The 25,853-nt window shown below is 40.5% G+C and overlaps 1 protein-coding gene and 1 non-coding gene across 3 annotated transcripts in view; one reads left to right on the top strand and one right to left on the bottom strand.

The window, feature by feature from the left end:
- Positions 1-25,853, bottom strand: part of MAML3 (mastermind like transcriptional coactivator 3) — a 417,109-nt gene that overhangs the window by 376,642 nt on the left and 14,614 nt on the right. The gene's annotated exons all lie outside the window — the stretch shown is intronic.
- Positions 9,232-9,316, top strand: TRNAR-UCG. The gene has a single exon. It is a non-coding gene; the product is annotated as a tRNA-Arg (tRNA).

Raw genomic sequence — 25,853 nt, 5'->3', positions numbered from 1 at the left:
AAGATTCTTTGCAGAACTTGTAGAGCCTACCCAGGGAACCTGCAAGGTGGTGGGCAAGGATACCCTCCCCTCTTGTGACAATACCAAGTTATTTACCACATCTTACTTCCTCAGAAAAGAGTTTCTGGGTCCATTTTACATATAATTGCTTGGTAACCCGTGACTGATCTGTGAGGGAGAAAATATTGTTATCTGTCCTTTCTAGAAAGAAAAAAATAAAACAAAGAACTTTCTATAAGATGCTCAGAAGCAAGAGCAGCTTCAGGTTTTGTGGAGCCTGAAGCTCATAATAACTTAATTCATTAACAATAAAATGGCTAATATAAAACAAAGCATGACTATATGAAAATTTCTAGGGATCTTCCCAAAATGCGGTAAAGGGCTGTGCAAGCAAGGAGACCTGAAACTCAAGCTTCACTGGCTTCATGGTAAAAATTCACCTCTGCTCAGGAGCAATTCCAGCTTCTTGCAATGGATCCTACAGTCTAATAGTAGGGAACTAATTCTTCAGTGAGGTCAGTCAGACAGCCGTCCACTGGTCTGGAAGAATCAGAGACTCCAGGAAACAGTATCTACAAGATGGGTTTCAAACGCCACCGGTTATCATTCAACATCAAGTCATAAAGCAACCAGAACTCCCATAAAAAAGTATGAGAGCCACCTCTTTGGCAGAGGACTGGAGAGTCTTGTTGGCTAGTTGGGAGCAAACTCCATCTATACACAAATGCCAGTCCATCTACCCAAGTGAAGTAAAAATGCAGCTAGGAGACCTAGAGCCCCTCAAATCAAAGTAGGGTGACAAATCCTATCCAAAGTCACAGATGCACCTTGCAATTCAGGCCAACGGGTCTCCAGGCTGGGGAGACTACTCACATTTTTTATCTGATTTTCATGTTCTTGTAACTGCCTCCTCGTCCACTGCATCTACCCCACTTGACCCGGTGTTTCACATTCACCGAACCTATTACCATTGGCTGAACCCATTTTCCCCATCTCTGTGCTACTGACCGGGTTGCTTCCTATGCATGCAATGGCTTTCTCATCTTCTCTGCCTAGAAAAACCCTACTCATCCCTCAAGGCCCAGATCAGATGCCAGCTCCCTGCCTGGTCTTCCCTGATTTTCTCCTTATCTGCTCCCCCTGCCCTACAAAAATGTAATTTATTCATTCCAACCACCACTGTGTTCCAATAACAGTTTTTTGTAAGTGTATTAGAGCCCTTATCACATTATACTGAGGAATGACATGTAGAAATCTCACCAGCTACATTAGCACAAAGCCTATATCCACAGTCTTTGAATTTCCAGCAGTCTCTATAGCACCTGGCACAGAGGGGTTTTGAAAAAATATTTGTTGAATTAAAGACTGTCACCAAACTGCAAGTGTTCTTCTTCCTTTCATCTAAGTAGATGCTTATCTTAATTAAAATAAAACTACAATATTATTCGGCTTTAAAATCCTGTAGCTCTATATAGCTGTATATAATTACATTTCATCAAACCACTGATATTTTTAGGTACCTCTTTCCCTTGAACCCCTCCTTGACAACCTCTGACAAAATATCAATCTATTCTCTGTGGTATAAGTTTTATGTATATATGTGTGTCCCTTTTTCCCTTTCTTAAGCTTTTTATTATCAAAAATTTCAAACATACACACATAGTCAAAATAATGTAATGAATCCATATTGCCCAGCTTGTACCCATGGCTTTTCCTATTTCACCATACTTCATACCCGATATTATGGTCTAAATAATTTGAATAATTTGTCCCTCATCCAAAATTCATACGTTGAAGTCCTAACCCCCAAAGGAGATGGTATTACTGGGTGGAGCTTTTGGGAGACGCTTAAGATGAATGTGATTAGTGCCTTATCAAAGAACCTCCAGAGAGATCCTGAGCCGGGGCACCTGGGTGGCTCAGTTGGTTAAGTGTCTGATTCGGCTCAGATCGTGATCTCACTGTTGGTGGGTTCGAGCCCTGCATCAGGCTCTGAGCTGACAGCACAGAGCCTGCTTCAAATTCTGTCTCCTTCTCTTTCTCTTCCTCCCCCACTTGTGCTTTCTCTCTCTCTCTCAAAAATAAATATTAGGAAAAAAAAAAAAGAAAGAAAGAGAGAGAGAGAGAGATCCTGAGTCTTTTCTGCCACATGAGGATACAAGAAGTCTTTGACCCAGTCCCTCAACCATGCTGCCTCCCTGGTCTCAGACTTCCAGCCCCCAGAACGGTGAGTAATAAATGTGTGCTTATCAGCCACCCGCCCAGTCTGTGATAATTTGTTACAGAAGACCAAATGGACTAAGATACCCACTTTCCCTTTCCATATTATATCAGAGGAAACCCCAGTCATTCTATCACATCTGTATGTATTTCAAAATATGTCATTGCCTCTTTTCAAAAACATAACCATAATACCATATCACCTCTAAAAATTAATAATAATTCCTTAATATCATAAAATAGTGTTAAAATTTCCAATTGTGTCAAAAAGTTTTTCCAAGTGTCTCCATTTGTTTGCACTACATTTTTACCGGTGAGAATATACTGATACTTCATACAACTCATAAACAAATTGTCCTATTTAAACAAAGAGCCCCAAACTTATATCCTATAGAGCCATAACATTCCACAGGACAAGACTCATGACGTCTCATTTCATTGCCATGTACTAATTATGCTGCTGAAATTTTGTTAAACATTTGTCCTATATAGATATGTAAAATAATTTGTTTTCAGTTCATTTACCTTTCTACCCAAAGATTTCATTCCACAAAGATTTCCACATGAGTTAGCACTACTTTAGAGTTATTCCTAGCCCATAACAATACATTTTATTTTTAAGTTTTTCTGTCTTCCTGAAACTCAAGCATTCACTCTTAATTAACACAAATGCTTTCACTCTAAATTTTCACTTTTAAAATAAAACTATGTCTAGAAACGAAGTGCCCTCAATACACAGTTCATAAACAAGTAAAGTATGCAAAGCTACAAGGTATCTTCTATGTCTTACTGGGGCATATACAGTAATCCAGAAGTGTTCACGTAAGGCAAGTCATGAGCACAACAGACCAACATCAGGGGTCTCTTCAGGCAGACCAGAGCTCTGCAGGGATGTCCAGAAGCAAGTGCAAGACTTAAGAACAGCTGCGTAAGTTCATTTCTTGATGGATCCTAGACACGTACTATATATTCTTTATCTTGGAACTGGAAACTAATGCTGAAAGAGCACAAAGTACACTCAGTTTATATAATGGAAATGTTTCTGAAAAACTGAATACAAATAACCAAATATTTGAATGGGGAAATCTTGCCATTAAATGAATACCACAGTGGAGACTTTAAGAAACTAAAATCCTTTTGTATAATGCAAAAATCATCCTTCTTAAAGTTAAGTGTTAACATAGGTTTCCCCAACAAATACACTAAGTCACTGGAAATACAGATGTCAATTTAAACACAGAAAATATCTACTAATTCACACTAATTGAAGGTAAGGTGACATAGACGAATAAAAAGTAGGAATTACAAGCAGAAATCACTTCCAATCACTGTATAGACAACAAACATTTGCAAAATACACGCCCTTTTAAGATTCTTGCACTTTCATGATTTTATTTGCAATTATTTTATTGGTTCCCTATTCAAAAAAACAATTCTAAATAAAAGCAGTTTATTTTATTAATGGGTCAAATATCCTCCCCTAATGTTGTTTTACTCTGTTAACTTGTTTACAGATACTCTTTCATAAAAGGTTAGAGGCGTCTGGATGGTTCAATCAGTTAAGCGTCTGACTTCGGCACAGGTCATGATCTCATGGTTTGTGAGTTCAAGCCCTGTGTAGGGCTCTGTGCTGACAGCTCAGAGCCTGGAGCCTGCTTTGCATTCTGTGTCTCTGTCTCTCTCTGCCCCTTCCCCACTCACATTCTCTCTCTCTCTCTCTCTCTCTCTCAAAAATAAACATTAAAAAAATCTTTTAGAAAATTAATTTTTTTAAAAAAGGCTAAAAGCCATATTATAATTATGACAAATGCTGAACTGCTGGGATCAAATTCATCAAGTCAGACTGTATCTCTAGATTCTGAATTTTTATTTTTTTCATGTGTTCCAAACAACTCCCTCCTCTACCCATGGCCCCCAGAGAATCAACCTTTTTGTCATTTAAGACTCAGGGAGCTCCTTCCTCATAACTGGCCCTTAAGTGTTGCTCATGTGGTCTCTTGGGGAAGACATTCACACACAGAACATTGCTCTTACATGTTCAGGACAATTGCCAGTCGTCAGAAATCAAGAGGGTGTCTATTCTACTTAAGTACAAGGACAAGTAGGCTAACAAAGAAATGCAAAAGAAAACACAAGTCACGTGGAGCCAACTGCCTTTTGGGTGCCTTGAAGGCTTCAATTCCTCCTTCCTGAGTCACGTAAGTCACACTAGAAATGGCCACTTTAACCCCAGGCATCACCCCCAGTTGCTTCAAAAGTTGCCATTCCCTGTAACATTGATGGCTTTGGCTGCATCCAGACTAAACCATTAGAGTCGGTTTATACCCTACGGGGCAGGAAGTGAATCATGCTTCAGTCAACTGAAACCGCAGCAGGTTTTAAGGAAGCCAACCAAATTCAATCAGTAACACTTATCTTGTAAAGAAGGGTCACCGGACTGACACTGATGACAAAGAATTAGCACACTGGATTTACATCTCCCCTCACAGATGAGACTTTTAAAAAGTACGGGGCACTCTACCCACCAACAGAGTCCTGCTCCTGAAATCACCTTCCGCAATATAAGCTCTATGTGCCCCACTAATAACCGAGGCACCTCACCTCAGCACAGGATCTCTAGCTTGCCTCCTGCCAGACTTTGATCTCTTTCCTCTTCCTTAGAAGAACAAGAAAGTTTTCCTTTTGGTTCTCAAAATGCAGATTTGTTTCTTCTTTTATTCTTAATGTGATCTGTGGTGATTCTGAGGGTCTTAATAATAAGCAAAATCCTAATTATGAGGAAGGCCATTATATCATATCTTATTTACTATCATCCAAAAGCAAATGTTTGGGGTTCCTAATTATACTGATCTAAACACTTCCCTCACATTTTCTTAAACAATCGTTATTCTTTCTCAAGTAAGACTTTTAAATTCTAATAGAATTTCTAAATTTACACTTTTACCTAAGGCTGCTGACTACATAAAAATCTAATCTCTGAAAATAAAATGAAATCGAATGCAATTTTATGTTTTTAAGTATATCCTAAATACAGAACTTAACAAATACAGCTTGGAGAATATTTACTTAAGAAAATATTCAAATGATCCACCAGTAACGAAATGAGATATTCCAAATCAGACATCCTTTGTAAAACAGAATGTGTTTTTTTTTTAATTCACAAAACAGGGGTGCCGGGGTGGCTCTGTCAGTTAAACGTTCTGCTTTGGCTCAGGTCATGATCTCACGGTCCATGAGTTCAAGCCCTGTATCCAGCTCTGTGCTGACAGCTCAGAGCCTGAAGCCTGCTTCAGATTCTGTGTCCCCCTCCCTATCTGCCCCTCCCCACTAACGCTCTGTCTCTCTCTGTCACAAATAAACAAACATTAAAGAATTAAACATTCATAAAATACATCAAAATCATAAGTAGAGAAGAGAAAAATTGGTCTTATCTGATGCCACCTTTCAGGTTTCATGAAAATACAAATTAGAAGTTTCTAAATTATAGCTGTATCCTTAATAAAGTCACAAAAGCCTAAGATAATCAAAGAAGCAGAACAGGTTTCTAAGTACATTAGACAATAGCAGAGGTCAACAGTTCAAATTAAAAGAATTTTACCTCGCAATTCCCATGGTAGTTTGTACTTTAAGGCTTCTCACAGATATGTGCAAATACACAAAAGAACTCACGAACTAAAAGAACATGCTATATTCATGTTTTAGAATGGTCTAAAATAAGAATCATAATATCCACACCAGGCACTTTCTCAGACACTACAGCCACACATTTGTCTGCAAAATATTTTCTCTGTAATGATCAGCTACAACCCGTAAGATAAAATGTTTTAGGGTTAGTCCTGTGGAAAAAAGAAAAAACTGAGTTCATTTAAAAAAAAATAATAGTCATAAGCACAGACTCTGGAAACAGACTGCCTGAGTTCAAACCACAGCGCTACCATTTACTAGTCATATGACCTTGGCCAAGTCACTTAGCCTTTCTGTGCCTCTTTCTTCATCTGTAAATACTCCTACTTCATTGGTTGTTTTGAAGACTAAATGAGTTAATAAGTATGAAATGCCTACTATGGTGTCTGGTATATGGTAAGCACCATATTAGTATTAATAGTAATAATAATAATAATAATAATAATAATACACATGAGGATCTGGTAGTGGAACGATAACCTTGACTATCATTGTGAAGAATCTATATTCCAGTGTGAAGAAGATGAGTTCCTAACAAGATAGAAGTATATACACTGAAAATATTTCAGACAGTCCCGATTTATTCCTCTGGTCAATACTTATATTACAGCCCACTGGTAGTGAACAAGCCATAGCTGGGGAAGAGAGCAGAATTCACTCTCTCCAACTGCAAAAACAACACACACAAGAGCCACCTCTGATCAAGTGATCCAGGTTGACGAGATTCTCTTCCTGCTGCCACGGCCTCTGAGGGCACACAGGGGAAGGACACAGCCTCCTCCTACAATCTAAATGTAGGCATCTAAACCAACCAAAGTATTTTTTGACAAGGGCTTTGGAAATTAACGTAGGCCTGCCAGCTGGAGGAACGGTAGTTAGCAGCAGTTTCAGTTAAAGGTGACTTCAATACATTCTAACACTCCAAGCCTCTTGACAGCATTTCCCACAGAATTCAAGGCAAATGGTAAGTCTGGTGTCAGGGTGTTTCCAAAATTCACCCTGATAAGATCAACCACAAGATCCTGTCCTCAGCTCCAGTCTTACCTGATAGAAAAACCTACTTCGTTTTCCACTACATAACACGTTTTAGGGACCATTTTAAAAGACATTACTGCAACCAATTTCAGTACATTTGCTTGAGATGGAATTGTAACCCTTTGTCTCATTTCAGGTGCTGTGAGAGGAACCTAGATTCCTCCATCACAGAATTCTATGAGACAGAAATCAATGTAATTCAACTAATTTGATACCTTCCAAGATACATTCCTCTCACCGTTCTCAAACTTCAGAATCTATTTCTGGGTATTAACTGGTGGTTCATTTAGTATGCCTGAATACAGTCATTACAGACTTTTTCAATAGCACCCTCTGAAGAGACACTTTAGAAATACAGTATTTATGCATTTGAAGACAGGCACTCTCCTGTGGTCAAACATCTCTAAATCTCTCCATTTAGTCAACTACTATTAGCTATTCCAGAGAAGCAAATTAATAATTACCATGGGCTTGAAAAGAGACTTCCAATCACAATCAAGTTTTTCTCCTGAGGTTAAAAGCTAACCAAACTGTGACGCCTACCATGTGAATCTGAGTGCCTCTCCTAATGAGTAACGAGTAATACTAAATTACAGGTTACTACCCATACCTTACACAAAAAGTCACACATCCAAGCTAGATGATGTCTTATAAAAATAGTTATTAACCAAAGACAAATTAACGAAACCTTGGTTAAACTGATATCCTTCTTGTTTCTCTATTTCCTTATTGATAACATGGAACTGTAAACATACTTAATGTAGATTAATATTTTAAGGGCACCCAATCCTTAGGCATCCTGCTTCCACATTAAAATTATGCATTTTGTTGCATATAATTCTATCCCCACAGTTCTTTTTTTTAAATTTTTTAAATGTTTTATTTATTTCTGAGAGAGAGAGAGACAGCCTGATCAGGGAAGGGTCAGAGAGAGAGGGAGATACAGAATCTGAAGCAGGCTCCAGGCTCTGAACTAGCTGTCAGCACAGAGCCCGACATGGGGCTCGAACTCATGATCCGTGAGATCTTGACCTGAGTGGAAGTCAGACATTCAACCAATGTGAGCCACCCAGGCGCCTAATTTTAGAAATTACAGTTCTAATTTTAGAAATCGGTGGTCCATTAGAATGAATCTGTTCCTCTATAAAGACTGGTCACAGCTGAGATCTAAACTTTCTCCTTAGTCTTTTTTTTTTTCCCTTTCCTCATGGAGAAACATATGGAATATGTTATTAACTGTTCTTTTCATTCTCACTTCTCATTTTAAAATCACCAACAGATAGGGAAAAGGTGCCCTTCATCCTTTGTTCCCAGAGCCATAGAATCACAGTAACATTCAGTGTGCAACTCAACAGCATCCTCAGCAATGGGTAACAATGTGGTGAGCTTTAAGTATTACTAAAAACACACACATGCATTGGTTTTAGGGAAAATGTACTTCCAGCATCAAAGTAAATATTTTGGGCTAAAAACTCTGAACCCAGACTAAGGGACAGACTTAACGTTAAGCTTTTAACATTGCCTGTGTTTTCCAACGTTTACAGAAGAGCTATTTTACTGAAAATTCAGCCACCAGATAGGCTGTAGAAAGAAACATCAAAAGGCAAAGTCATTTTCATTTGGGCACATAAACTATGATGAGCTCAGACTCAATTTCTTGGCTTCTTAAAGCTTTTGTTTGTTTTATTTTGCACAGCAGTCTCTGAAACAGGAGATTTGTCTGCCGCTAGTTGTGCCAACGAGGTTCAAATATTAATGTTTCACTGGGACTTACCATGGCCCAGGTAAAATTTAAAATGCTTAACGCTCCTTATTGTTAAATAAAGAATCTGACCTTTGAAGCTTTAGAAAACTATCTGGTCTGCTCTACAACATAACCTGTCTTTACCTTGATTTTAACAGTAAATAAGTTCCAATATTCTCCTGAAATCAATCAGAAATATTCTATGGCTAGCAGTCACGACTAGACCAGCACTTCAAAGGGGAAAAAGAGATGTCAGACTACATAGACTGTGGAGGTGAAGGGGAAGCCTCTATTTTTATACATTAACCACTGGCTTACTTGTGTTGACAGAGACTCACTAAGGCAAAGCAAAAAAAAAAAAAAAAAAGAAAGAAAGAAAGAAAGAGTTTTACAGAAGGACTTTACTTAAGTAATTGAGTTTGTTCCCTCAAAGTTTCATCTGGGTCAAGTTTCATAAACCAAAACAAAATTTAGAAAATATATTAGAGGTAGTTATACCTAAAGGGTATGGGGTAAACTACTTATCCAATGAAAAGCACTTCAAGGGCGCCTGGGTGGCTCAGTTGGTTAAGCGTCTGACTTCGGCTCAGGTCATGATCTCACGGTTCGTGGGTTCGAGCCCCACGTCGGGCTCTGTGCTGACAGCAGCTCAGAGCCTGGAGCCTGTTTCAGATTCTGTATCTCCCTCTTTCTCTGACCCTCCCCTGCATGCGCTCTCTCTCTCTCTCTCTCTCTGTCTCTCTCTCTCAGAAATAAATAAAACCTTTAAAAATTTTAAAGAAAAAAGAAAAGCACTTCAATGACAGGGAACACCCAACGTTGAGTCCATTTAGTAAAACCATTTCATAAAGCTGGAAGTATCACCATTTCTTAAAACAAAACACAGTTAATACTTTACTACAAATTAAGTAGATATCTACAAGTACTTCATATGCTTAAGAGTTTTGATCCTACTGATGAGGTTTGAAGTTTCCTGAAAGACTTTTCTTACTATCTCCTCCCCACTCTTCTCATTCTCTCCTGAACCAATACGGTCATGAAATCATAATAGGACAGAATAGAAATTTTGAGCATTTCAAACTTTTTTTCCAAGTAAAGCTCTATAGCTTTTTTAAAGACATAGTTATAATCAGAAAAGAAGTGGCACAACTTGGATCATATTTACTTTTATACTGCATACATTGCAACTCCGAATTTATTTAGTCCCACTTCGTCCCCAAAAAAGGTTTAAGGTGGTTTACAAAAAATGCATGCAAAATAAGCCATAAAATTAATTATAAGGAAGTGGTGATCTGGAAAAGGGATAAAGATACATACAGGCCTACACACACGGAATAAAATAAGATCTGAAAAGTTATGCCTCAATTTCATAGTATGTCACTTCTGAATAGTGGAGTTGTAACTTTTTTTACAAAGACACATTTTTTAAAGTTTTAAAAGTAGATGAGAAATTACTATTGGTGGGAGTGCAAACTGGTGCAGTCACTGTGGAAGACAGGATGGTGGTTCCTCAAAGAATTTAAACAAGAACTACCCTCTGATCACACTACTGAAAACACTAATTTGAAGGGATGCACTCACCCCTATGTTTATAGCAGCATTATTTACAATAGCCAAGCTACAGAAGCAGCCCAAGTGTCCACTGATAGATGAATGGATAATGAAGGTGTGGAATATTATTTGGCCATAAAGAAGAATGACATCTTGCCATTTGCAACAACATGGAGAGATCTAGAGTGTGTAATGCTAAGCGAAAGAAGTCAGTCAGAGAAAGGCAAATACTATATGACTTCATATATATGTGTGAAATTTAAGAAAGAAAACAAATGAACAAAGAAGAAAAAAAAAGTGGCCAACCAACAAACTGACACTTAACTATAGAGAACAAATTGGTGGTTACCAGAGGGGAGGTGGGTGGGAGGATGGATGAAGGAGATTAAGAGCACACTTATCTTGATGAGCACTGAGTAACGTACGGAATTATTGAATAACTACATTGTGTACCTGAAACTAATATAACTAACACTGTAAGTTAACTACACTAGAATTTTTTTTTAAAAATGGGGAACTTGTTTGGTCTAACATGACCAGGTAGGTGAACTTCTTAAACACATTTTCATACACCATGACCCCTTCTCTCTTGTTCTCAAATGTAACTTTCATTAGGTCTCTTCTGTTCTGGCTCCTAAGTCTGATCTATTCAGAGGAATCCCCTTACCAGTGACAGAAAAAAAGCACAGCACAGCTCACCTCATCAGAAAAATCATGCCTGAAGTCTGTCATTACTCCCCACTATTTAGATCTGAATGAGATGAACTATTTATAGAGTAAAAAAAAAAACTTAATTCAATTTTGTGGGGCAATGTTTTAAAAAGATGGCTGATTTCTTTTTGTGCAGCTGGGCACCGCACAGATCCTCTACATGATGAAATGAAGATGGGGAAATGAGAGAGAACTCACAATTTTTCTAAAAGGTGGGGAAAAGGACAGGAAAAAAAATCTTTGTAAGGTTTCTGGGGTCTTTTTCATTCAGCCTCAAGACAAATAAAATTCTCATTCTGTCACTTGTCACTATGAACTCCAAAGTGAATAAGGTTTGCAGTGTAAATCCCTACCTTTTCTCTGGTTTTTAGGGAAACCCAGTCAGATTTCCTTCCAAAACTTTCAAACATTTACAAATAACCACTTAACGAGTTTTTTCTCTTCTCAAACTTCCAACTTAAGTAGTCAAAATGCTGTTCCTTTCAACAAATCCACCTTTACCCTTTTCTCTGAAGGGTCTAACAATCATGCATTCTGCCTTTCCTATCCAGAGTTTCCTTGAGGCTTCCTGAACATCTAGTCTTCATCCACCAGTGTGCACACTGCCATGTCGGTGTCAGCATCCTGAAACCTGTGAATGGAGAGCTAAAAAATGATAGCGACTCTGACCAAATTCACATGATGTTACCTTCTTGATTAGCCCCTAAATGCACCCAAGACCAAATCTGATTGACTTACACCTAGCAGCTGCCTGGTGCAGCGCACTTCCCCTAATGCAGAGATGCAGCCTCCTTAAACTGTGCACCCTGGGGCTGGTGGGAAATCCTCTCCAAGGGAAAGAACACTCTGACATTTCCTTTCCAAGTCTCTCTTAATTTGGAAAGAAGTAAAAACCATTAAGAAGTACTCTCTCAAGGGCCTGGGATCGGGCACAAATTATCCTTGAAAAATACAATAAAATCCAGACGAAAGAATAGAAGCCAAAAGCTATCAAAACTTAGAAGCCCAGGCACTTCTTTAAAAAGCAGGACAAGCAAAGTGGATCTAGTATTTGGATTTTCAAGGCTACCATGCCTAGTTCCAACTCTGATTAGTCTTCAACTGACCCTTCTTCAGTCCTTTAGCTAGTAAACTCCTAGAAAATGTGGATTACACCTGATCCTTACCACAGCAAAGCCCAGGTGCTGGCGGCAGAACCTTGGGCATCTCGAGTTCCAGGACTGGGATCATGAACAGAGTAACGTGCCCAGAATCCAAAACTTCCACTAAAGCAAGTCTTACCAGGTAGATACTCACCCAATGGATGCCCTATAGCCAACACAAAGCATCAGACTCTATAAGGCACAAGAGGCAAAGTCTTCCAAAAGAAATGATTCATGAAAAAGATTAATTATTCTCTAATGTTCTTTAATTAAAGAACCTGGGCAATGACTTCGATTTTTTAATTAAGCCCAAGTTTAGCTTATTTTTCAATATCCTGAGGTTTTGATGTTCAATCTGTACAGATTCTATTAAAAAACACTCCAACTCATATCAGAACAGAAATTGGTATTAATATTAATTTCTCTAAACTGATAAATACCCAATAAAGAGAACATGTTTTTTTTAAAAAAATAAAAGCTATTAAAATGTATATATTTAGAAACAAAAAAGAATTCACCACGAACAAATTTATTGGTAATCACATGGCTTTATTCCTCTTCTCCTTTTGCAAAAATCCATATTATATTACACATATATGCTTATACACAAGGCAAACCAACTGACCAAATCACTCCTATGTAGATGAGAATGTACAAGTTTTAAAAAGGCAATACCATAATTTAATTTAATGGACCCTCTTTTAAAGTAGTATAGTATAGTAGTAGTAGTAGTAGTAGTAGTAGAAGAAGAAGACTGGAATAGGAATTATAAAAACAACTACAAAACTACAAATATTCAAGATATCTGTATCTCCAGAGGCTTACCAACTACTTGGAAGGGGCCCCCTTTCCTGAACACAAGATCTCTCCTCCTAGCCACCTCCTTACCTCTCTATGCATGCTGGTTTTTTCCTGTCAAGCCAGCCTCTCCTCTCCACACTTCTTATTCACTGCTTTATGCACACCATCCCACCGCAACTGCTTTGACAAAATGCCAGGAGCTTCCAGTTTCCAAATCCCAGGGCGCTGTTTGGTCTTCATCTTGTTGCATCTGATCCTACTGGCTACTCTCTGTCTCTAGTTTTTAACATCCCACTCTGCTGGTATGCTTCACCAACTGGACTATTCCTCCTTCATCTCCTTTCAAGGATCTCCCCTTCCAAAACTGCATTGGATGTTGTCTTCCAAGGTCCCTGCCCTTGTTCTCTCTTCATGCTTTACCCTCACCAACTTTATCTACTCTGAAGTTTTAACTGTCTTCAATGTCTATGTTTACAACTCAGGACTTCTGGGCTAAATTCTAGCCTGGTATATCCAAATAATTATTGGACATCCCTTCCGGATGGGCCATAATCACATTAAACTTTGCATATCCAAAAATGACCTGATCATCTTCCTTCCAAAACCTGAGGCATTTCCTGTATTGGGTAATGAAGCCATCATCTGAACCAGAAACCTGGAAGTAATCTCTGATTTCTCTCGATCATCCCTGTCTATTCAATGAATTACTTCCATTTTTTGAAAATGGCCTCACATCTCCATCTCTACCTACTTTAAGCTCATCAATATCTCCTGCAGGATTATTCAATAATCTCCCAACTGACCTCTCTATCCCCAGTCCTTGTCTCATACCCATCTTTCATATGGTCCGCAGAGTGCCTTACCTGAAGTCTACTGACCACATCACATCCTTGTTTTACAACACTCTGATGGTTTCTCTTCACCTATATTATCAAAGGGTCTAAGCCCTCGAGCATGGCCTACGAGGCTCACTGCCTCCTAATACCTGCCTATCTTACCAGCCTCTTCACCCACCTTCTGTTTCAACACTAAACACTTCATAATTCAATACTTATGTTCCATGTTTCCTATCTCCAACCTTTATCCACCCAAACCTTCTTCAAGCTCCTCCAGGGCAGGGATGGCAGACCAGTTACAGCTGTCACTTCAGTGCTGAGCCCACCATCTGCTTCATTAAAGGTACCGTGTGAATGGTCAATGATAAATAATGGAAGACAGTATATGGCAAGTCCAAAATGAATGAAACCAATAGAAAGTGTTAAAGGAATTTGGGCTCACATCGGAAGTCACTGCAATAGGGTCCACACATGCCAAGTATTTCCCATACTAGAAGTACAAGAAAACCAGCACAAGCTCAACCCCTTCTTAACAACACCCACCACAGACTTAGAGTCATGTTTTTTTTTGTTTTTTTTTTGGAGAAAACATGTTGGCTACCCGCTAAGCCTGCCATCACGAGGCACAATAGTGGGCATTTGGTGATGTGCTAATAATAACGGCTGATATTTATAGAATGCTTATTGTGTATCCAGACCTTTACTGCGAATTCTACACTCTATCTCCCAGTCCTCACATAAGCACAATGAAAATGAAACTACAGCTTTGATTTATAAGGACTTTAACGTCCTGCTCTACAGATAAGAAAACTGAGGCCCAGACATCAGGTAACTTTACTAAAGGCGCAAAGATTTAATATTAAGGACACTATTCATCAGAACACAACCCAAGCCTCCTTACATATTTCACGTAGTTCCCAAAATTGTATATGTGTATCAATAGCTGACCATGAATGAAAGGTCAAAAGAACCTTCTTTGTCATCAAACGTTTAAGCTGTGCTCCTACCAAATAAAGTTACTTCACTGAATTACAGAGTCACTGTCCCTGCCTCATAGACAGCATCACCAGCACATCAAGACATAAGTGATAAGACTGACAGCTCCTCCTCTCCCCAGTGGGCCCCTTCCTTTGTGCCCTCTCTTTTGCCCCCTACCTGAGCGTATTCTTCTCTGGTTTCCTCCAAACCTCTCCTCACACCTTTGATTATGAACAGTGCTTTAAAACACAGAAGAGGCAAGATCTCTTCTTCATAAAAATAGAGAACTCATCACCTCAGGAGGTGCAGAAGCCAAAAACATTTCCAGGTTCTGGGGTGCCTGGATGGCTCAAGTTAGTTGAGCATCTGACTTCAGCTCAGGTGATCTCACAGATCGTAAGTTCGAGCCCCACATCGGGCTTGCTGCTGTCAGCGTGGAGCCCCCCTCACATCCTCTGCCCCCTCTGCCCCTTCCCCACTCACACTCTTTCTCTCAAGAAAAAAAAAAAAAAAAAAAGCCAAAAGAAACATTCACAGGCTCACAAGGAGTTAGATGAGTTAGATAAATTCATGGATGAGAGAACTCTGGGGTCCACATAAAGGGAAGTATGGAACTTGGAGAGGAAACCTCGTGCCAAAGGGCAGCCATACTTGGCAATCAAACTGAATCCATAGATATGTAGTGAGCATCTACAATGTGCAAAGCACTATTCCCGGCTCAGACGACAGCAGGGAACAAGAGACAAAATCCCTGTCTTCACGGAGTATCCAGCTCTGACCACTAGTTGCTAACTGTTATAGAGAAGGCTGCTCACGTCAGGCAATCTGATCTATAGAGCAGAGGCTTCCCCCTAACCTTGAGGACTTGGCACTCTTGGGAAGCCTTCCCTGTGCTGTCATAAAAGGGGGCACACACGTGGGCTCTCACCATGCACAGCTCCAAAAGCAGCTGCACTGGTCCTTGAGACTTGTGCCCAAAGCCTTAAAAAGATTTTGACTTTGGCAAACTGGGAAAGGAACAAATTGACAGTAGTAGACAGTACATTTTGAGAACAACCATAGCTATGAGGCCACACGTAGGAGCCAGGCAAGTCAGAGGTAGCCTCCAACAACCCAGAAGTGTCACCCTGTCCTTAAGGGTAGAGCAAAGTGGATTGTGCCAGTCAGGAGAAAAAAATGGCAAAAAGCAGCATCTGGGTGCAGACTTTTAACATGTCTCTTTAACCATGCTCCATCAATAAACGTAAGTAGTCTTCTAAAGTCCTAAATCCATCAGTCTCCTCCCCGGACCAACACTGTGAAGCAATTAGACACAGTAGTTGGTCACACATACTCTGGAGCAATACTGTCTGGGTTTGAGTCCCTGCTATACCACTCATTAACCTTGGCACGGAATCAAACTCTTTCGGACTCAGTAGCCTCATCTTTTAAATGGAAACAATAATTATAACTGCTCCTTAGGATGGTTGTGGAAATTGAGAGAGCTGCTCACATAAAACATTTAAAGCAGTGTCTGGTGCTCAGGAAATGTGAGCTGTTATTATTACTACTTTTTATATCAATAGGATCATGGGAACCCCATTGCAGGCCATGGCAAATTCTGGAAGCTACAGAGATGTCATATAAATGAACAGCTTAGAAGCATATGCTTTCCTATTCTGAGGAAAACCAAAATTCAACCAAATCTCTAAACACATGCACCCCCAACTCTGACACATGCCTTCTTTCTCTGCATCAGAAAACTATTTTTCATCAAATTCAGTTAAAACTGATTTTGACTGCAGTATACATTTTTCAAAAGATGAAGGCAAAAGAAAGGGTAGATTTTTTCTTCTTCACAATTTGCCCCTGGCCCGGGAAGATAGGCTGAGTCTTTGCAGAAGAGTTGAGACAAAAAGAAAGAAGACGAGAACAGGAGGAATTTTCAGGCTGAGGGCCATTCAGCACAGCGACTAAAAGAGCCAAAGCCTGAGTGGTCACTTACAATGAAACCACCCTCACATGTGTTACTGTTCTAATGAATCTGCAGTGGTGAAGATGACATCAATACGAAGCCCAAGCAGGTGTTCGCTAAAGCAAAGACAGAAGGGAGTGATGAAAAAAGTTAACTTAGAAAAAACCTTTTGTCTGCAAACATAAAGCCAAGCAGGCAAGTTGTTTTTGGACTTGGTTTGGCTTGGTTTGGTTTAACTGTGGCACGGGACAAGAAGGGTATCAGTGCATCACAGCAATGGAATCACCTGTGTGGTCCCCAGGCCCAAAGCGAACATTAAATGCATCCAAGTTCAGTTCACTAGCCCTTCAATTTGATTGGAGTGACTTGTATCTTTCACCTTGGAGTCCTAAAAGAACATAAGTTGTTAGCAAAGCAATCTGAAGTTGACTTAATTCTGAGGCCTTCTTCTGTCTTTCCATATGCTTGTCAAAATTACTCAGAGAAAATATGCTTGCCCAAAGGGGGCGGATGCAGGAGACCAAAAAAAAAAAAGGCTACATATACAAGAATATGCCAGATAGTGTACTATATTTGAAAAGTTTTTTGTTATTTACCCTCCTTTAGTGAGATGATCCAAGCATTCTAACTTAACTTATGAAATTCTTTATTTAGAAAATGTGTCAGTAAACCTACTATAAAGCTCAATACCTTTAGAGCTGAAGAAATAATATCTATATTTACAAACTATGTCCATATCATTTGTACTTAGATTATGAGTCCTATAAGCTGGCCTGTTGCTCATCCCCACAATTTTATGTAACCAAATATGTATTTCTAAAAAACAACAACAACAACAACAAAAAAAAACGTGGTACAATATTATGTTGACATAGTCTATGAGTAAGAAATTGAGAGTCTAGATGCTCCTGGACAGCTCAGGCAGTTAAGTGTCTGACTTCAGCTCAGGTCATAATCTCATGGCTCATGAGTACAAGCCCCACATCAGGCTCTGTGCTAACAACTCTCTCTCTCTCTCTTTCAACCTCTCTCTTTCTCTCTCTCAAAAATCAATAAAAATGTAAAAAAAAAAAAAAGAAAAAAAAGAAAAGAATTTGAGAGTCTAAAAAATAGTCCTACAATGGGTCACCTACACATACCTATTACAAAGACCTATAAACTGAAGCTTGTATGATTTTTTAAAACAGATTAAAATCCATGGGATATTATTTGGCCTTACTGAAGGAAAGGTTTGACTTACAAATCATTACAAAAAGGTATAAAAAGTATGCCTTGGTTTCACTACTGGATAGCAGATGGAGGAGTGCCAACTGAAAGACAAAAGTGGCTCCAACCAACCAGAAAAAAGATTGGTTTTTCTAGCCACATTTAAGATTCTAGCCCTGAAGGGGCGCCTGGGTGGCTCAGCTGGTTAAGCGTCTGACTTTCGCTTAGGTCTCGTGGTTCATGGGTTCAAGCCCCGCATCGGGCTCTGTGCTGACTGCCAGCTCACAGCCTGGAGCCTGTTTCAGAGTCTGTGACTCCCTCTCTCTCTGACCCTCCCCTGCTCACGCTGTCTCTCTCTCTCTCTCTCTCTCTTCTCTCTCTCTCTCTCCTGGAAATAAATAAAACATTAAAAAAAAAAAAAGATTCTAGCCCTGAAATTCAGAACAAATGCCACAATTAATAAGGACATGATGAAAGAGTCAGCCAACATTACAGTTCAGGTCCATGTAAGAACATTTTTCCTCTTATATGTCAATTCCAGTCTCTGCTTAGCTCACCATGCACCAGTGGCCACTCACCCAGAAGCAACGCAAGACCAGGGCCACATCATCCCAGGGTGTTGGAGAGCATGGTGAGGGAAGGAGAGGCCCAGGGCTCTACACAGAAATTACTGGCAGAGTTAGGAAACATCCCTTCACGTCTTGCTGACTTGCCTACACTTACAGACCTTATTTCAAAGCAGGGCACATGTACATACATATTAAATTTATAAAATATGATCTCCTAGACAAAACCCTGCAATCTTACCTGTGAAGTTCAAGTCTTTTGTTTCCTGGTGTGCTGGGGGCCTCTAGGTAGCCAGAAAAAGGGAAGCAGATATTCCTAGGACTTAAGGTAGTATCAGCATGGCTATGCAAAGTTACTAAAATTTTGCATTTCATAAATCTGTTTCCTTCCTACTGTAAAGTATCCCTATAAATCAATTGACTCCAACATGAGTTGTGTGGTCCTAAGAGATTAAATGACTTACTTAAGGTCACATAGTTTGTGGTGGCAAAGCCTGAACTGATCTTCATTTCCTGGCTTCCAGTATAATATCCTTTTAATTTTAACCCAATTGCATCCCAGTTATGGGGATGAGAACCAGAGACAGAAATGACTATGGGAGCATTTGTTATATTTGATAATCAGAATTTCTGTTTGTGAAACACAGATTATATAGCCATCCAGGGAAAGTTACTGACTTGGTGTTGATGTAGCCTGGGAAACCTACAGAACAGGTCAGGAGAAAAACAGGGCAAACCCGAGAGCAGCAGGCCTCCACCGAAGCCAGAGGCTGGAGTATTCACTTGTGCACAGCACCCAGAGAGCACAAGGTAGAGCCTTCATCAGAGGAAGGATGGAATGACCTCAGTAAGGGATTAGAGGGAGGAGATCCCTCAAGGGGTGGTCTCACTTCTGTCACAGAACCACAAGCTGCTTCTGCTTAAGAAGGATTCAGTGCGAAAGCAGAAGGCTCCTCAAAGTTTGTGCAGCATCACGTAGATGCCTCGATAGGTAACAAGACAGGAAGGAAGGTCTGAATGAAATTTCCTCACGCCATCTCCAAGTAAAGTGGAGAAACTTTCCCTGTCACTATTTAAAAATCAATTGCAATTAAGGAAGAGTACACATCCAAATGCCTCCCAGCAGTCTGTGCCCTTGTTTACTTCACTTGTTCTCTTCTTCTTCCTTCTAGCTCTCCTCTCCGTGGCCTGTCTCACCCACCTCCACTAGCTGTGACCATGGGGCCAAAGCATCCGCAGTCAGCCTACTGCCCCAACACCAGGTCAGAGGCTGTGAAGCAGTGAAGGGCAAGGTTCTTTGAATCATCCGTCTCTGGCTTCCTGTCAGAATGAGACATTTTGGGTGTTCCTCACCCTCCTAAATTCACAAATGTTCTCTCCAATTTCCACATATGCCATCAAGGATGCCATCATTTCCATTTCTTAATAAGAAAGGAATATCCTTCTAAAGGCACAGTGGTCATGGGTCTGTGTAGCAACTGAGCCAACACATTTGTTTACCATAAGGAGATGCCAAGGCGGGGCCTGTACCAATATAACCATCACCGCTCTTCTGAGGCCTGCCCACAGTGCTGCAGCTTGCACCTGACCTCTTACTGGCATGCATGCTTCACTAATAACAAGCTGAGGAACAGAGAAGGGGAGGAGAGGCACACACTCTATGAATGTGTGTACTCCCTTGTCCTTCTCTCCACAAAGAATAGAGTTAATCAAGCACGAGGCTCAGGGAAAACTGAAAAAAAGAGAAGTTCCTATTAATGTATTTGACACTTGCCACGAGGCTTGGCCCATCTCAACAAGTCACTTTACTTTCACATGTACCTGGTCCCTCGCAGGACAAAAAAAAAGGAAAAACAAAGACGACTTCCAGATAACTATGCTTCTCACAGCTGTGCAGTCAAGAGGGGGGAAAAACACCTTTTATAACTTCCTTTGGCACTTGCTGAAAACTCTGGACTTTGGGGAGGCTATTAGAAAAAGGTTAAATATGAGACTAGATAATGATATACCAAGGGACTCATGTCAGGGTTGTTTGAACACCACTCAGAAGCAATTGCTGTTGAGAGTTGGCGACCACTTTAAAGAGCTCTGGAAGAAGGCGAAGTCTGCAAGTAAATGCTCTGTGGTGCCCCTGGGAGGAGCAGGCGGAAGGCTCCTGATTTTGCACAAGCGTCCGTGAAAACACTTACTCTCCATTCTTTAATTCAAAGATTGCTAGGTAACCACATCTGGTAATTATTTCCTGTATGGGGCATGTTTTCTTGTATTGTTCTTCAGCTGATTCTATTTTTACAAAGATATCCCTTCACATACATAATAGTACCCCCCTCCTCTCTTTCATTGTAAGCTATAGGGGCCTCTGATCTATACTTTAGGCTTCCATATTTCCTTTATTCTCCACAGATCTGTCAGTCAATTATTCAAGATGATTGTATCAATACGCATTGACTTCAAAAGTCCTATTTGTGCAACTTAAGAATTAGTATGTAACCCTTTCCTGCCCCTAAATTGGAAGTCGCCCCTTAAAAATTTTGTGGTGTTACTCAAAGCACTTTGAGCTATCAATTATAGGGTTATGATCAACCAGCCACTGAAGCCACCTGACTGGCTCCTTGTCCCTTGGTGCTTTATAATGATAACTAGATAGTATGTAATTACACGGTCCCCAGAAGATACTTATAATTGAATCACAGGGCATTTTGTGAATGTTTGGGACAGCGATTAGAGGACCACAAAGTGATAGTATTTCTAACTCTCGCCAGCTAGAATGTAAATGGAGCACCCTAAAATTCAATTATAAGAGTCCTTTAGGTATTAAATAATTAGAATACAAATCACATTAGGAGGCAAGTTTTTTTTTTAATTGAACTGTCCCCAGAACCCCTTAAGATCACATTTCCTAACAGTCTGCACAACAACACAGCTGGATTTTACAATTTATAGCTCTCCCTCCAGCTGGAAAAGCTGTACCAAAGGTAGAACATATGCAATAGCCTGTTGGTACTTTTGCTTTGCCCCCTACCTATTTGCTGACCTACTAAGTGACCTGGGTCTCACTGTAGCTCCACTCATCCCATAAATGTGCTGTATAATTAGAACATCTAATATTACTGTGCAAAAGTAAAATAGCTATAAAGATATTTACATGTCACTTAACAGAAACGGGATACTTCACCTATGCGAACATTCATCTACTCTCGACACCCAGAAATGTTTTATTTCTCCCTCTCTCCTTTCCCCTTTATCCAGCTCTCTCCTAGCTCTCCTTCCTGTTCTCAACCATTCCTTCTGCCCTCTGTACCTGCTTTCCCTCAGGGCAGGTTGTGACAGGTGTAGTAAAGCCTCCAGGAGTTAGTGTAGCTGGTCCCTAGTGCTCAGGGCAAGCATATAGAAGCGTCAAACGTAGATCTTTTTCAGTCATTGTCCTTTTGCTTCCATTTCTTGAAGGGAGAGAAGGTAATTACTACTCCTCTAACTCAGGAAACTCGGGAAAGTAAAATCGGAACTACTTCTCCCCCAACTGGTTTGCATAAACACACTGTCAAAGGAAGGCTGAAAGGATGGTCACACTGTGAAGTTGCTGCAGAGAGTAAAACAGAAAACAGGCGCCTACTCATGCCTCTGGATGCTCTGAATCACATCCAGGGCATGGGCAGAAACCCTCCCAACCTCTGGATGCTACCGCTAGCACATCTCCACTTACAGGGGATTTGTGAAAGATCTATTTTCCTCTACTTAAAAAAACATGTTTTTCAAGGCCAGTGATCAAAAATGCAAAACTAAGGCCTGAAAAATTATCAGTCCCCCCAGCAGCAGAGCCCCAGTGTTAAAATACAATCTCTGATTAGTGATTAGTAGAACACCACAGAAATAAATATACATCTACATACATATGTATATGTTTCCAGTAGATTTGGCCTTGTAATGACATTTGTTCATGAGAAAAAGAAATTCACTCAACCCAACACCAGAACACTACCTAAGTGTGTCCTGCAAAAAAAAAAAAAAAAAAAAAAAAGGTCCCATAGAGACCAAGAATATAGTGGCATTTGGTGCTCTTCAATCAGAGTATCAACACCATCGGTTTCCTCCTTTTAGCTCCTGAAATAAAAATATTCTCATGCACGGAGCACAATAGCACAGGCTACAGCCCTTCCTCATGGAGTGTGATTCTCTCTGAGACTCGCCTTCTGGTATGTTTGCAGGAACCACTCTCCCAGGACTGTGAAGCCCTTCTGGATCTTTCCTCATACCTCAGAGTCAAGAGCAAAGGAACCAGAATGGATGACCGTGACTACATAGAGGTTGAAGTCACAAAGGACTCAGGATGATGGCGCCACTCTGGCCAACGTGGAGCACATTATCAGGGCAGCCAAGGAGACCCCACCAGAGGAAAGTGGAGTTAATTAGTCTTTTTATGCACACACACATGCCAGCTTCACACATTTAAAAAATAGACCCATGCTAAGCAAAGGGCCTATTTTAGCACTGTCTTGTAAAAACTAGATAGACGGGTACTCTCTCTCCTTTCTAGCAGTAACACTGGCCCTCGCACACTTTCTGGCTTTAGCTAGGCTAGGCTGAAGAACGACGAGGTAATGTGCAAAGTGCATCCGAAAAGCACTAAAACAAAACACAACAATTTTCACCCTCACACAAAGAATCGAGGACTAGTGAATTAACGCACCTAATAAGTAATTGGCATTCCTGTAGAAAATGTTCCTTTTGTAATGTAGCCACTGGGCTGCTATGGAAAAAAATCCCAATTTATACTCGCTGAACAAATGATTTGATTAGTGACCAAAGTAAGGAGGCGTGAATGCTCTCCAAGCAGGAGCTTTTCCGCATGGCCTGAGTCAGCCACCGTACAGCAAGCCTGGCATGGTGCCAAGAGCCCTCCTGCCAATGAGACTAGAAGTTTCTGAAGAGCTACCACAGACCCAATGCTGGGAGAGTCCCCCGAACAAAAGGCGGCCACCGAGTTCAACAACTGGCTTGCAATGGCACCATATGCGCCACAATATTGTCCTGCTGCAACACTGGGGCCTGTCTTCAGTATTCCCGGGTGCCGCACAGCTGTCAGCCCCTGAGCTGTTTTATCATTATTTTTACTGTTTTATTACTTTTCTGGGAATTCAAATCAGTGTAACCGCGCTTGATGCACCGGGTGAAAAATGGTGTCTCCCTCCCCTCCTCCTTCAACCTAATGAATTGCCTTTTTTCATATCAAAGAGTAATGAGCACCAAAGCACATAATATTTATTCATGGAACAAAAGACATAGGATGGAGGGGGTGGGGGAAGCAGGAGCTGCTCCTGAGTGTGAAGAGCAGAAAAGCTGGACATTTTAAAGGAGCTGCTCAATCCGATTCCCAAGGACACTGGGTTGGGTGTACAGGGAAATCCAAACCTTTCAGCTCCCCCCATTCTATCCCTAGAAGCCCTCCTTCAGGCAAGGCCCTCCTCAATGTTTAGAGACCCTGCTGCTTAGAGGTGACAGTAATCAAACCTAACTCATACCACAGACTTGACAATGAACTGTCTAAACCTTTTTTTCATCAGGGGACTTCCCCTAAAAAGCCTCTTCCCTCTCTCATGAGCATTAAGCCAGAATACCTAAGGGACGCCTGGGTGGCTAGGTCGCTTAGGCGTCTGGCTCTTGACTTTGGCTCAGGTCATGATCTTGCGGTTCATGAGTCAGAGCCCCTCATCGGGTTCTGTGCTGGAGGTACAGAGGCTGCTTGGGATTCTCTCTCTCTCCCTCTCTCTCTCTGCCCCTTCGCTACTTGTGTTCTCTCTCTCAAAATAAATAAACTTAAAAAAAAAAAAAGCCAGTATATCTAAGAACATTTGAGATAGATCCTTTTACCTCCTATATCATTATGGCCTCCACTATGCATGAGGGCATAATCTGGCCCAGGGAAGAAGTACCACAGATATAATGGTGATATTGAAGACTTGCTTACCTCAGATGACATGAATTTTATCCTCCTCCCTTTCTGAAATCGCTAATCTCTCACATTCTGTCTTCAAGTCTTCTTTTTAATCCAGAAAATAGAAAATAATGTATAATAGTAGAAATAAGTTAAGCCAACCCAAGGTTAATCTTGTCCTTATAGACACTGAGACACTTTAATTGTCCCCTTTACAAAGGATCCCCAAATTGGGAGGGCAGGATGGACTAAGTCAAGTTAATGCTAAATGAGCCATGTTTCTGGAAGGCTTCCCTGAATGCATGAGCCACCAAAGTGAAAGGAAAACTATTCTTTAAGGTAAGATCGCTATTAAACAAAGGTTCCTCAAAAACAATCCACTCTCACGCCCAGAGAGAGCAAAGGTAAAGGGCACGCGAATCACATGAAATTTTAACACCAGTGCCTGAGTTGCTGTTTCTTTCTCCCATTTTATTACTCGGTATCTTGAATTTCTCCATTTAAAAATTCTATCTTGAGAATCAAAGGGGGGGAAGATTTGTTTAAACTGAAAAATATTTAAAATCTAAAAACTCACAAAATAATCCACTCCTTCCTATAACCTGTACCACTCAAATGGTTGGGAATTTTAACACTGCAGAATTTCTCATCTGGATAATTTCCCTTAAACCCAGTAACAGAATCCTCTTCTGAAGTAACCTTCTTGCTTCTTCCTCTTACAGTCTCATTTTTGTAAGTCTGTCAAAGCTAATTATCTCTCTCTTCAAATTTATGGCTCTTCAGTGTATCATAACCACATATATTACGAAAAGTTGAAGAAAACAAGTGAAGTGTGCATTATAGCGTGAAGGAAAAAGACAAACGTAAAAGTATCCACTCTTTGTTAGGAAAATAAGGAGAAGGGCAATAGAAAAAGTGGGTGGTGGGGCAGCTGGGTGGCTCCGCTGGTGAAGTTTAAGTCTGACTCTCGATTTCAGCTCAGGTCCTGATCTTACGGTTCCTGGGTTCAAGCCCTGCTTCAGGTTCTGTGCTGACAGTGTGGAGCGCGCTTAGATTCTCTCTCTCCCTCTCTCGGCCCCTCCCCTGCTCGTGCACATGCGTGTGTGTGTGTGTGTGCGCGCACACACACGCACTCTCTTTCTCTCTCAAAATAAACTTAAAAAAAACAAACAATGGATGGATGGAAATACCAAAGCCAGCTGAACCCCCAAGCCCCCTTTCCTCTCCCATATACGGTTGTCCCCACCCCGTGAGCCAATACCAGAAACTCCTACACCATCACTTTAGGATAAAGAAGGAAGGGAAATTCTCAGGTTTGCAATCCTTTGACGTTCCAGACCACAGATAAACATGAAGCCTACCAAACCAGTAACACAGACAACCCGTGCCTCAGTAAAGGAACAAAGACACAAGACAGGATTCTCACAAGCACACGCTATCATTAAGTGCCCTTACTTGAAACTGTTTGTGAGTGTTCCAATTTCAATCTGAGG

Source organism: Hyaena hyaena, unplaced genomic scaffold (assembly GCF_003009895.1).
Source record: "Hyaena hyaena isolate Hyena2069 unplaced genomic scaffold, ASM300989v1 scaffold_333, whole genome shotgun sequence".
In the NCBI taxonomy this organism is placed as follows: Eukaryota; Metazoa; Chordata; class Mammalia; order Carnivora; family Hyaenidae; genus Hyaena; species Hyaena hyaena.
This window is presented reverse-complemented; position numbering and strand designations above follow the sequence as displayed.